The following is a 15,412-nucleotide window of genomic DNA, read 5'->3' as shown; positions in this document are numbered from 1 at the left end:
ATCCTGGAAAAAGAATATAGAAATTGGCCAGAGGGAGCTGGACTCTTAATTCTGACCCTTCATTTATCACTGACCTTTACTAATGGCATATAGATGAAAGATCCCATTTTGCACCAAGGACAACAAAGATACAATGTCTTCATGTGTACCATTTCTAAGGGTGGCCTCAAGCCAAAAGCTGGGCTCTATAAAGCTTGATCTAGTTCCTAATGCGAAGATGAGATTGAAAATTAATGAATCTGAAACAGTTGTAACATTCAGATACCGTCCATAATAAATTAGGCACCAGTTTAGGCCTGGCAATAAACAAGAAAGAGTTCAGTGAGCTCTGTGTTCCCAGAGAAGCAGGCCAAGCCTTGCCACTCAGTGGATAAGCACCTGGATAGTTGTCAAATCAAGTTCTTACATCTACCCTGGCTGGCAGGAAGAGAACCTGGAGAAGCAAAACGGATATTAAGGAAAGAAAGAAAAAACAAAACCTATTCTTGTTACCAAAGAGCACAGAATGGAAGTGCCAATGCCATGTGTCACAAGGGGAGAGCGGGTGCTCAGGCAGCCCATGGGGGTCCCACCTCTGTGCTCCAGGGGGGCTGCCGAGCACCTGGAGGAAGATGCTCTGAGTGGGCAGACATTGCTGCAACCATAAGCTGATCACTGAAATATGGCCCAACACTTAGTAGCACTGAATAAATGTTTACTTCCTTCCCCTTACGTGACTCCTGTTTCTCTTTTATATTTAGCTTTTTTTTATAGGAGAGCTGAGCTACTGGTCTTTTAGAGCAATGCTTTTTACACCACCTGTGGCAAAGAATAGTTTTGTGTTGCCCTGTTTTGCTGTTGTTGTTGTTGTTTCGGCTTTTTTAGTTTCCGATCCACTGCAAATCAGTACTTCAAAAGAAAAGATAATAAAAACAAATTTCTACATACTTACTCTCAATTCTTATACTTATCAAAGACCACTAACTGCTCATAAGCCAGAACCAATTCATGGACCACAAAGAATGCTTTAGATAATAACTTATTTAGATAATAACTTATGCTTTATTCGGAATCTGGTAATAAACTAGGCCTTTGGGATAAGTTGGTAAGCAATAATGACACCATGTCTTTTGTTCATAAGAGCTCCGTAATGAGGCTTTCACAGATGCTTAGTTTCTGAGACAACTGATAAAATCAGATAAACCAAAAGTTATACACAACATGTTTTTGACATTCCTCATACTACTGATCAGAAGCAGTAAATATTGTATTTATTTTTTCTTGATTATTCCTGTGTTAACCCAAGAATTTAAGTTCAGGAAGAACAGGGTGGTCTATATTCTTTTCCACTGAATTCTCACCACCTGCCACAGGGGTGGGTATACATAAAGTGCTCAATAAATGGTTGTTCGGATTGACTGAGGGTCAGGCAGATGGAAGAATGAACGAATGGAAAAATGACATACAGATCAGATAGATGGAAGGATGGATGGATGGATGGTTGGATGGATGGATGGATGGATAGAAAGAAGGAAGGAAGGAAAAGAGGGAAAGGGAGGGGGAGTGGGAGAGAAGGAAGATGAATGAACAAACTTATTTAGTTGACCTAACAAACAAATGAATTTAGTTAATTTTGGTCAAATATCATATCAAGTTTCATTTAAAAATCTTGTGAAATGTAATACACACACCTCCATTTCTGACTCAGCCCATGCTGTACAAACATATTCATCATATGTCATGATTTTTCAACCACAACAATAAAGCTTTTATAAGCAATCTGAATATGCCTTGTGTAGGTGAGGTATGGGGGAAGGAAAGTTCAACAAGAGGAAGTGATTTACTTTAAAGTCATATCACAAATTTAATCAGACAACAAAAAGAAATAAAAGGCAACCAGATTGGTAGGAAGCAGGAAAACTTTCACTATTTGCAGGTGACATAATACTCTATATAGAAAACCTAAGTGATCCCACCAAAAAAACTGCTAAAACTGATAAATTCAGTAAAGTCACAGGGTACAAAAGCATGTGCAGAAATTTGTTGCATTTCTATATACCAATAATGAAACAACAGAAAGAGAAATTCAGAAAACAATCTCATTTACAACTGTACCAAAAATAGTAAGATTTTGTTTTTTGTTTTTTTTTTTTAAATAGTAAGATTTTGGTTAGGAATAAACCTAACCAAAGAGGTGAAAGACTTGTACTCTGAAAACTAAAAAACACTGATGAAAGAAATAGAAGATGACACAAAGAAATCAAAAGACATTCCATGCTCATGGATTGGAAAAACAAATATTGCTAAAATGTCTACTACCCAGAGCAATCTGCACTTTTAATGCAATCCCTATCAAAATACCAAGATTATTTTTCACAGAGCTGGAAGAAACAATCCTAAAATTTCTATGGAACCACAAAAGACCCCAAATAGCAAAAGCAACCTTGAAAACCAAAGCTGGAGGAATCACAATTCCAGATCTCAAGTTATATTACAAAGCTGTAGTGATCAAGACATTATTGTACTGGCACATAAACAGACACGTCCAATTTTCTGAGAAAACTCAGAATTGGACCCACAGCTTAGTGGTTAGTAAACCTTTGACAAAGTAGGAAAGAGTATTCTCTTGGGGAAAAAAAAAAAAAAAACCTGTCTCTTCAACAATTCGTGCTGAGAAAACAGACAGCCACATGCAGAAGAATGAAACTAGACCACTTTCTAACACCAGACACAAAAATAAATTCAAAATGGATTAAAGACCTAAATGTGAGACCTGAAACCATAAGAATCCTAGAAGAGAGCACAGGTAATCAACTCTTTGACATCAGCCATAGCAACTTCTTTCCAGATGTGTCTCCTGAGGCAAGGGAAACAAAAGCAAAAATAAACTCTTGGGATTATATCAAAATGAAGGAAACAATCGATAAAACTAAAAGGCAACCTACAGAATGGGGGAAGGTATTTGCAAATGACAAATCTGATAAGGGGTTAATATCAAAAATCTGTAAAGAACTTATAAAACTCAACACTCAAAAGTGAATAATCCAATTTAAAAATGGACAGAAGAATAGACATTTCTCCAAAGAAGACACCCAGGTAGTCAACAGACATTTGAAAAGATGCTGATGCATCATCAGTCATCAGGGAAATACAAATCAAAACTACAAAGAGGTATCACCTCATACCTGTCAGAACGGCTGAAAGCAACAACAAAAGAAACAACAGGTGTTTGCAAGGATGCAGAGAAAACGAACCCTCATGCACTATCGGTGGGAATGTAAACTGGTGCAGCCACTGTGGAAACAGTCTGGAGGTTCCTCGAAAAGTTAAAAATAGAGCTACCCTACGATCCAGCAATTGCACTACTAGGTATTTGCCCAAAGAATACAAATATACTGTCTCAAAGGGATACATGCACCCTGATGTTTATAGCAGCACTATCTACAATAGTCAAATTATGGAAACAACCTAAGTGTCCAACAACTGATGGATAAAAATGTGATATATATATATAGAAATATTACTTAGCCATAAAAAAGAATGGAATCTTGCTATTTTCATCAACACGGATGGAGCTAGCAAGTATTTAATTCTATTTATTTATTTATTTATTTGTTTGTTTTTTAGAGAGAAAGAGCGTGAGCAGGCAAGGAGCAGAGGGAAAGATGAAGAGAGAGAGTCTTAAGCAGGCTCCATAGTGTGGAGCCTGATGCAGGGTCAGTCTCACAACCCTGAGATCATGACCTGAACCAAAATCAAGAGTCAGATGCTTACTTGACTAAGCTACTCAGGTGCCCCTGGAGCTAGAGTATTACGCTAAGTGAACTAAGTCAGTCAGAGAAAAGGAAATACCACGTGATTTCACTCATATGTGGAATTTAAGAAACAAAACAAATAAGCAAAGGGGGAAAAAAAGAAGAGGGAGGGGCAAACCAAGAAACAGACTCTCAACTACGGAGAACCAACTGCTGGTTACCAGAGGGGAGGTGGGTGGGGGATGGATGAAATAGGTGATGGGGATTAAGGAGCACACTTGCGATGAGCACCAGGTGTTGTATGGAAGTCTTGAATCACTATATGTGCAACTGAAACTAATATCACACTGTATGTTAAGTAACTGGAATTTAAATAAAAACTTTAAAAAATAGATAAAAAATAACAAAGCCATATTACAAATTTTTTATCAAAAGCATCTTGAGGACCAGACCTCTATATCATTAGCCAAGGTTCTAATAACTACGATAAATGACCATGTTCCCTTTCAAGAAGCAAATACTGAAAGTTCTAGAGAATTCAGTTTTTATGTTGATATAAGGCTTAATTGAGAGGCAAATTGTAAATCTTTTGTTTAGCTTTCCAGTTTTGTAGCTGTTCTCTGATCCTTCTGTATTATTGAACTGAGGATACTGCATCATGTCTGACATGTTTCTAGCTGCAAGGAATCTTATTGGTCCATATCTAACAAAGTTTTCTTGTTTATATAATTGGCACATAATAATTCTTTTCCGGGATTTGTTTTTCCAGGCTTCTCAGTGATCTATTGAATAAGGCCAGGGTACTTCCCGCAAGTAAGCTTTTAAGGTATATCCTAATTGCAAGTCAGTGATTTCTAGTAACTTCAGTGAACTTCCTTTCCGAGAATTTTGGATCAAGATAAATCAAAATACTATGTGGACAGCTACACAATGTTGAATTCGGTGCTAGCTGTAATTGCTCCGTACCATGAATAGAACAGTCTCAGTACATTCTTTTCAAAGTGCTTGAGCCACTATTTTAGTATTGCAACAGATGGAAACCTACTATACTTATTTTTCATCTTCTGTGGTTTCCAGAAATCAAGATACCAAGTAAGATGAAATCTAGATCTCTAAAGTGGTAATTACTGTACCTTTTATATATTTACCATTAATGAACTATAATTCTTAACATAAGTTCTTGAGAATATGTTCCTCATAACTCTAAGGTAATTACTGAATGATTCAGCTACTAAATACCAATTTCTATCACGACAGGATGCCATATGTGTTTCACAAATCAAACAGACATCATCTGAACCCTTGGCACTGTTTGTTTGTTCGTTTGTTTTACCCTTGACACTGTTTAAATTGCTTCTGGCATCTCAGGATTTTGAAGAGTCTACAAATAAAGAAATCAGGGAAGCTCACCCAAAAGAATAGACCTTGAAGTACTATTAAATACCTATTTAACTAGAAGACCATCCAGTACTGTGTTAGACACAATTTACCACCTAAGGCATTTTGATAAGTCTACGTTTATCATGAAGGACCTGGCTCCAAATTAGAATCCCAGTCTGCATTTTGAGAGGAAAAGAAAAGGGAAAAAGGAAGAGATATTCTATTGGGGAGAAGGTAATCTGGATATTAAAATTCCAGCAAAAAATCAAAAGCTTTTAAGAAAACAACTACTTGAAAGTAAAGTAAAAGTTGTAAAAATCTTGCTCTATTTCTCATGCATTGAAAATAAAATTTAAAGTACAGATTCTGTGAAGTAAAGGTCGAAATTAGGAGCAAAGAAGATAATAAGACACCTCTTCCCTAAGATAATTGTTACGGACAAAATGTTTTAACATAAAGACTGAATAACTTTTTTACATAAAATACTGATTTTAAAAATCTTTTGGGGATCCCTGGGTGGCGCAGCGGTTTGTCGCCTGCCTTTGGCCCAGGGCCCAATCCTGGAGACCCGGGATCGAATCCCACGTCAGGCTCCCGGTGCATGGAGCCTGCTTCTCCCTCTGCCTGTGTCTCTGCCTCTCTCTCTCTCTCTCTCTCTCTCTATCATAAATAAATAAAAATAAATTTTAAAAAAATCTTTCACCATGCTATGAGCTGAATATTTGTGTCTCCCCCAAATTCATATGTCAGCCTTTGGGAAGCGATTAGGTCATAAGGGTGGAACCTTCATGAATGAGATTAATGCCCTTATAAAGAAATCCCAGAAAGCTCTCTCACCTCTTTCACTGTATCAGGTTACAATGACAAGACAAACATCTATGAGGAAGTAGGTTCTTACCAGACAATGAATCTGCTGGCACCATGATCCTGGACTTCCCAGACAGAATTATGAGAAATAAATTTCTGTTGTTTATAAGCCACCTAGCCTATGATATCTTGTTACAGCAGCTCAAATGGACTCAGGCACACCATCCCAGCAAAAATGCTGAAATCCATTAAAAATTAAACAAGAGATGCCTATTTAAGTCCTTTTCAAATCTTTTCTTCTTTTTCTTTTTTCAAGAAGATGAATTAGACCACAGCTGATCTTGTAGGATTCTTGAATAATCAAGATAATATACTGAATTTTAGTATATTCTTGAGTCAGCATGCAAAAAGTATGTTTGGGACATCTTGTTATAGACGGCAAGATGCTCTTATATGTTCTAAGGGCAAGGCAGTAGAAATAACAATCTTAACAGACCTGCTCAAAATAATATTTTAACAATCAGTTCATACTCTAATCAATCATATCACGAGAAGTAGGTATAAGCTATTCATTCATGCATGCATTTAACATATAGTAAGCTAGGCAACGTGCTAAGCAAAGGGATTGAAAGATGGCAAATAGGACTTCTGATTTCTGGACCAAAATATAAGGAACTTGAATGTCATCACTTTGTCCTAACAAGTAAAAAGCTGAGCAAACTGAAAAATCAAAATTCTTCCATCTGTTAGAGAGTGAAGACACGGAACAAACCATAACCACCATAAATGGAAAGACACACAGATATAGAGAATCACAATTTATGAGAGAAGAAACCATGATCAGAAAGTTCACCATGACCAAGTAGGATTTATCCCCGGGACACAAGGCTGGTTCAACACCCGTAAAACAATCAATGTGATTCATCATATCAGCAAGAGAAAAACCAAGAACCATATGATCCTCTCATTAGATGCAGAGAAAGCATTTGACAAAATACAGCATCCATTTCTGATCAAAACTCTTCAGAGTGTAGGGATAGAGGGAACATTCCTCAACATCTTAAAAGCCATCTATGAAAAGCCCACAGCAAATATCATTCTCAATGGGGAAGCACTGGGAGCCTTTCCCCTAAGATCAGGAACAAGACAGGGATGTCCACTCTTACCACTGCTATTCAACATAGTACTAGAAGTCCTAGCCTCAGCAATCAGACAACAAAAAGACATTAAAGGCATTCAAATTGGCAAAGAAGAAGTCAAACTCTCCCTCTTTGCCGATGACATGATACTCTACATAGAAAACCCAAAAGCCTCCACCCCAAGATTGCTAGAGCTCATACAGCAATTTGGTAGCGTGGCAGGATACAAAATCAATGCCCAGAAATCAGTGGCATTTCTATACACTAACAATGAGACTGAAGAAAGAAAAATTAAGGAGTCAATCCCATTTACAATAGCACCCAAAAGCATAAGATACCTAGGAATAAACCCAACCAAAGAAGTAAAGGATCTATACCCTCAAAACTATAGAACACTTCTGAAAGAAATTGAGGAAGACACAAAGAGATGGAAAAATATTCCATGCTCAGGGATTGGCAGAATTAATATTGTGAAAATGTCAATGTTACCCAGGGCAATTTACACGTTTAATGCAATCCCTATCAAAATACCATGGACTTTCTTCAGAGAGTTAGAACAAATTATTTTAAGATTTGTGTGGAATCAGAAAAGACCCCGAATAGCCAGGGGAATTTTAAAAAAGAAAACCATATCTGTGGGCATCACAATGCCAGATTTCAGGTTGTACTACAAAGCTGTGGTCATCAAGACAGTGTGGTACTGGCACAAAAACAGACACATAGATCAATGGAACAGAATAGAGAACCCAGAAGTGGACCCTCAACTTTATGGTCAACTAATATTTGATAAAGGAGGAAAGACTATCCATTGGAAGAAAGACAGTCTCTTCAATAAATGCTGCTGGGAAAATTGGACATCCACATGCAGAAGAATGAAACTAGACCACTCTCTTTCACCATACACAAAGATAAACTCAAAATGGATGAAAGATCTAAATGTGAGACAAGATTCCATCAAAATCCTAGAGGAAAACATGGGCAACACCCTTTTTGAACTCGGCCACGTAACTTCTTGCAAGATACATCCACGAAGGCAAAAGAAACAAAAGCAAAAATGAACTATTGGGACTTCATCAAGATAAGAAGCTTTTGCACAGCAAAGGATACAGTCAACAAAACTAAAAGACAACCTACAGAATGGGAGAAGATATTTGCAAATGACATATCAGATAAAGGGCTAGTTTCCAAGATCTATAAAGAACTTATTAAACTCCACACCAAAGAAACAAACAATCCCATCATGAAATGGGCAAAAGACATGAAGAGAAATCTCACAGAGGAAGACATAGACATGGCCAACATGCACATGAGAAAATGCTCTGCATCACTTGCCATCAGGGAAATACAAATCAAAACCACAATGAGATACCACCTCACACCAGTGAGAATGGGGAACATTAACAAGGCAGGAAACCACAAATGTTGGAGAGGATGTGGAGAAAAGGGAACCCTCTTACACTGTTGGTGGGAATGTGAACTGGTGCAGCCACTCTGGAAAACTGTGGAGGTTCCTCAAAGAGTTAAAAATGGACCTGCCCTACGACCCAGCAATTGCACTGTTGGGGATTTACCCCAAAGATACAAATGCAATGAAACGCCGGGACACCTGCACCCCGATGTTTATAGCAGCAATGGCCACAATAGCCAAACTGTGGAAGGAGCCTCGGTGTCCATCGAAAGATGATGGATAAAGAAGCTGTGGTTTATGTATACAATGGAATATTCCTCAGCCATTAGAAATGACAAATACCCACCATTTGCTTCAACGTGGATGGAACTGGAGGGTATTATGCTGAGTGAAGTAAGTCAATCGGAGAAGGACAGACATTATATGTTCTCATTCATTAGGGGAATATAAATAATAGTGAAAGGGAATATAAGGGAAGGGAGAAGAAATGTGTGGGAAATATCAGAAAGGGAGACAGAACATAAAGACTCCTAACTCTGGGAAACAAACTAGGGGTGGTAGAAGGGGAGGAGGGCGGGGGGGTGGGAGTGAATGGGTGACGGGCACTGGGGGTTATTCTGTATGTTGGTAAATTGAACACGAATAAAAAAATAAATAAAAAAAAGAGAAAGTTCACAGAAACTAGAATCAGGGTAAAAATCTCTAAACTGTAACTGACAAATTACTGGAGGATCAATGTGGACAAGTCTGAGGGCAAAAAAGTCAGGGGGAGGCCATTTGTAGAAGGGCCATTTTGTGAATATTACCTCCAGGAGCCCAATGATGTTTACCATTTCACAGTGAAAAACACAGAAAAATCCCTGATGCATCCAGTAGGAGGAGGGAGAAAGCAACAATTTTGTAATACTCCAGAGCATTAGAGAATTCAGTTCTTCATAAGACTGCCTTCAAGAGAAACTATTTTATGAGAGCTTAACCTATTGGGGTTTTTATTAGAACCCAATTGATCTAGGGAAGGAAAATACCCAACTCCAATTCACAGTTCATCCTGTGGCTGCAGTGAAAGCAGTACAGAGGGAAATTTATAGCATTAAAGGCATATATTAGAAAAGAAGACAAATCTAAAATAGTCTAAGTTTCTATATAGTCTAAGTTTCTACTATGGGAAACTAGAAAAAGAAGAGTAAGTTACATTGAAAGAAAGCAGAAGAGAAATCGTAAAAATTAGTGCAGAATCATCTAGTTGAAAATAGGAAATAAGTAGAGAAAATCAGTGAAAGCTGGTTCTTAGAAAAAGATCAATAAAATTAATAAGCTTCTAGCCAGACTTAACTAAGAAAACAAGGGAATTAGTAATTAAACAAATTACTAATATTAGAATTGCAAGAGAGGACATCACTGCATATCCCATCATATGAGAATAATAAAGTAATACTATAAGCAACTATATGTCCAGCAATTTGAAAATCTACATGAAATGTACCAATTCCTCAAAAGATACAATCTTCCAACACTCACACAAGAATTAGACAATCTAAATAGGCATATATATCTTTTAAAGAAATGTTATCAATACTTAACAACCTTCCAATTCAGAAATCTCCAGGTCCAGATACATTCACTGGTGAATTCTATCAAATATTTAAAGTAGAAATTCTATCAATCCTCTACAAATTCTTCCAGGAGATGGAAGCAGAGGGAATACTTCCTAACTATTCTATGAGGCCTACATTAACAACCACCACCAACAACCAAAAGCAGGCAAAGACATTAGAGACCACTTCTCATGAACATAGTACCAAAAATCTTCAACAAAATATTAGCAAATCCAATCCAACAACGTACAAAGAGATTATATACCATGACCAAGTGTAATTTATTCCAGATACACAAGGTTGGTTCAAAATTCAAAATGAATATAATCTACTCTATCAATGCCCTAAACTAAGAAAAATCACAATTTGTATCAATAGATGCAGAACTCATTTGACAAGATCCAATGCTAATTCCTGAGAAAAACTCTGCAGAGTAGGAATAAAGGGGAACTTCCTTAACTTGAAAAAGACATCTATAATGACCCTCTAGTTAACATTGCATGTAAGGGTGAGAAACTCAAAAGACTTCCTGCTAAGATCAGGAACAAGGCAAGGATATCCTTTCTCATAACTCCTTTTCCACATTATACCATTATACTGGAAAGTCCAGCTAAGGCATTAAGACCAGAAAAGGAAATTAAAAGCATGCAGATTGGGGAGAAAGAAACAAAACTGTCTTTGTTCACAAATGACATCATATACATAGAAAATCTAGAAGATCAGCAATAAAATTCCTGGAACTAATAAGTGTTAACAGCAAAGTTGTAGGATACAAGGTTAATATGCAAAAATCAATTCCTTTGCTAAATACCAGCAACGAACAAGTGGAATTTGAAATTAAAGACATATTACCATTTACATTAGCACTCCCAAAACAAAATACTTAGATATAAATGTAAGAAAATATAATATACAAAATCTAGATGAGAAAAACCACAAAATTCTGATGAATGAACTCAAAGAAAAAGTAGGTAAATAGAGAAATGGTCCATGTTCGTGAAAAGAAAGATTCAGTATTGTCAAGATATCGATTCTTCCCAACTTGATCTATAGATTCAATGTGATCCCAGTCAAAATCTCAGCAAGTGGGATCCCTGGGTGGCACAGCGGTTTGGCGCCTGCCTTTGGCCCAGAGCGTGATCCTGGAGATCCGGGATCGAATCCCACGTCGGGCTCCCGGTGCATGGAGCCTGCTTCTCTCTCTGCCTGTGTCTCTGCCTCTCTCTCTCTGTGTGTGTGTGACTATCATAAATAAATAAAAAAGAAATTTAAAAAAATCTCAGCAAGTTATTTTGTGGAGCTGACAAGTTGATTCTAAAGTTTATATGGAGATGCAAAAGATCTTGAGTAACCAACACAATACTGAAGAAGAAAAACAAAGTTACAGGACTGACATTACTCAATTCCCACGACTTTGCCTTATCATGGACTTAAAAGATCAAGGCTGTATAACATGAACACCTGCAGTTTCCCAACTCTTTTTTTTTTTTTTAAAGATCTTAATTGCCCAACTCTTTACTCATCTTTCTCTTTAACCCCAGTTATCTGCTTTCCTTCTGTCTCAAAAAACAAAACAAAACAACCAAAATCTCTATAGTGCAAAGGCAAAAGAGCCTCCATATAGCCATCCTCTTAGGCAGGTGGTCTTGCTACCCCTTTCCCACACCAATGTCAGTGCTCTACAGAACTCTCCATTTCAGTACTCCCCCATTCCCTAACACTTTGCAGTTGGACTTCTACCTTCATTTCTCTGCACCCAATGACTGTCTTAAACTGGGCTCTCATTCTTGGAAGGGAATGTATCAGTGATACCGACTACTGTCCCTACACACCCAGAGTTCTTACTCAGTAGGGTTGAGTGAGGCCAAAGAATATGCATTTCTCACAAGTTCCTGAGTGATATAGATGATCCTGGTCCAGGGAACCACACTTTGAGAATCACTGCTCTCTTGAAGATGACCAAAGACTACTCAGGAGCAAAACTGAGTAAGATTTTCTGAGTCTTCAACTTCCTTTGTTACTTCAGCTCCCAAGATCAATAATTCTCATTATTTTGCTCTAGGTATGCCTTCCACTTTATCCTTTATGCATCCTCCAATCTGACCAAACTAGTCATTGTTTCCTGTACATGCCCCATGCCTTCGATTATTCCCTCTGCTTACCCTTTTTCACTCACCTTTGCTTGTTCAAATATACAGCTCAAGTCTCAAAGTCTCCTTCTAAATGCCACTTCCTGTGGAAAACTTTCCCTGAATAGCACAACTCCCAGCCAACTGATACTAACTGCTTCCTCCTTGCCTCTGCATTATACCTATGCATCTTTTATTCAAGGGTATAACAAGGGTTTTTGGAACCTGAGGCTTATACAATATGGAGGAGGAGTTATTTCCAAGAATAAAGATTTCATACTTAGAAATATAAAATTAAGTACATGGCCTTGGAAGGGGTTCAGGCAAGTAAACTCTGAAATTTAAGCTTTGTTAACTTCACAGTGATCTGCTTCAGTTCTTACTGGATCTTGCATTTCCCCTTAGAGGGGCATCTTCTGGGACAGATATCTCTTTTTTTCTCTTCCTTTCTCTCTCTCTCCTTTGGCTCCTTCTTTTTCTACTTTTAAGGGAAGCAAGTGAAAAATAACTTTAAAGTCAGACAGATCTGAGTTTAAGATCCCTGCTAACTCACTCACTTAATTGAACTTCAGTTTCTTCCACTGCACAAAATGGGTAAGAGTATCTACCTTTGGGATTATAATAAGATCAAATGTGATAGCAAATAAATGTCTTTAGACAGTGCTTAGAACATGATAAGCACTTGATAAACATTAGCTTCTCTCTTTGGATGGCAAGATCCATAGCCTTACGTAAGTAATTTTCAATTCCCTCAGAGCACCTACCGTTCCTTGCAAAGAATATTTAGTGAACACATATGGCCTATTTTCTATATAAAGTTTCTGAGAACATTAAATGCCTAAGCATACTGCTTCTTCCTCATTTTACAGCAGCTCTTATTATTACTCTCACATCAAGGAAACTACCTACAGAAATGAGGACTCTGCAAATTGTCACACTCGTAGGACTCGGTTGGATTTAATTTAGCAAGCAAGTTAGCATCAGTGAAGCAAAGGGTTGGGAAGATGTCAGGAGGAGAGAAAGGAAATAATTTACCAAGGCTTCTCACTCTGGTTTATGTCAACTTATTTGCTGCTATTGTTTGTAACTTGACATCACTTTTGGAATCTGTCCTGGTGGTCCCAAGGACGTTTTCAGCTACTTGTGGCACTCACTGATGTGCAAAGCAAAAGAGAAAACTTAATTGTGTGTTTTCTCAACACAAGGGAGGGACAAAGGCAAATAATTTTACATAGTTCTAATGTACACAACCTCATTCTAATAGAAGGGACAAATTCAATCTAAAACCTACTCTTTCCATTTGTGCTGATTTAAAACTGTTTTCACTCTAAAATTACAAATGAAAGAGGAGAAATAACAACCAACACCACAGGAATACAATCATAAGAGAATATCATCAAAAAGTATATGCCCCAAATTGGACAACCTAGAAGAAATAAGCAATTCCTACAAACATATAAATACCAAAACTGAAACAGGAAGAAATAGAAAATTTGAACAGAATTATAACCAGCAAAGAAATTGAATCAGTAATCAAAAAACTCCCAAAAAACAAAAGTCCAGGACCAACCATATGGCTTCACAGGTGAATTCTACCAACATTTAAAGAAGAGTTAATACATCTTCTCAAGAAGAGAAAATAGAAAAGGAAAAACAAACAACAGAAAAACAAACCCATCCAAATTCATTCTATGAGGCCACCATTACCCTAATACCAAAACTAGATATGGACACCACAAAAAAAAAGAACTACAAGTCAATATCACTGATGAACATAAATGCAAAAATCTTCAACAAACTACTAGCAAACAAAATTCAACAATACATTAAAAAAAATTGCACCATAATTGCAAATTATTCACCATGACCAAGTGGGATTTATTCCTCGGTTGCAAGGATGGTTCAATATTCACATATCAGTCAACATTAATCAACGATGATACATCATGTCAATAAGAGAGAAGAACCATATGAACATTTCAATAGACACAGAAAAAGCATTTGATGAAGTACAACATCCATTCATGATACAAACCCTCTACAAAGTAGGTTTAGAGGTAACATACCAACATTATAAAGGCCATCTATGAAAAACCGATAGCCAATATCATACTTAATGGGGAAAAACAGGAGTATTTCCCTATGGTCTGGAACGAGACAATGATGTCCACTCTCCCACTCTCACTACTTTTATTAAACACAGTACTGGAAGTCCTAGCTACAGCAATCAGACAACAAAAAGAAATAAAAGGCATCCGTTGGTAAAAAGCAGTAAAACTTTTGCTATTTGCAGATGACATAATACTCTATATAGAAAATCCACGTGATCCTATCCAAAACAACTGCTAAAAAAATTCAGTAAAGTCGCAGGGTACAAAAGCATGTACAGAAATCTGTTGCATTTCTATACACCAATAACAAAACAGCAGAAAGAGAAATTCAGAAAACAATCCCATTTACAACTGTACCAAAAATAGTAAAATACCTAGGAATAAACCTAACCAAAGAGGTGAAAGACTTGTACTCTGAAAACTAGAAAACACTGATGAAAGAAACAGAAGATGACACAACAAATCAAAAGACATTCCACGCTCATGGATTGGAAAAACAAATATTGCTAAAATGTCTCTACTACCCAGAGCAATCTGCACTTTTAATGCAATCCCTTATCAAAATACCAACAGCATTTTTCACAGAGCTAGAACAATCCTAAAATTTCTATGGAACCACAAAAGACCCTGAAGAGCCAACGCAACCTTGAAAAAGAAAGCAAAGCTGGAGGAATCACAATTCCAGATCTCAAGTTATATTACAATACAAAGCTGTAGTGATCAAGACATTATTTTACTGGCATAAAAATAGACATATAGATCAATGGAACACAATAGAAAACTCCGAATTGGACCCACAGCTATGTAGTCAGTTAATCTTTGACAAAGCAGGAAAGAATATCCAATGAAAAGAAATACCGTCTCTTCAACAAAGGATGCTGAGAAAACAGACAGCCACATGCAGAAGAATGAAACTGGACCACTTTCTTACAATAGACACAAAAATAAATTCAAAATGGATCAAAGACCTAAATGTGAGACCTGAAACCATAAGAATCCTAGAAGAGAGCACAGGCAGTCAACTCTTTGACATCAGCTATAGCAACTTCTTTCCAGATGTGTCTACATGAAAAAATAATGGCTTCATATTTAATAACTTGAAATATGTG

General features: G+C 37.1%; 1 protein-coding gene across 1 annotated transcript in view; it reads right to left on the bottom strand.

Moving 5' to 3' along the window:
- The window catches only part of CFTR (CF transmembrane conductance regulator), a 164,121-nt gene that overhangs the window by 21,593 nt on the left and 127,116 nt on the right, over positions 1-15,412 (bottom strand). The window lies entirely within an intron of this gene.

Source organism: Canis lupus, chromosome 14 (genome assembly GCF_003254725.2).
Source record: "Canis lupus dingo isolate Sandy chromosome 14, ASM325472v2, whole genome shotgun sequence".
NCBI classification, from domain to species: Eukaryota; Metazoa; Chordata; class Mammalia; order Carnivora; family Canidae; genus Canis; species Canis lupus.
The sequence above is the reverse complement of the archived record's forward strand: the minus strand, read 5'-3'. Positions and strand labels throughout refer to the sequence as shown.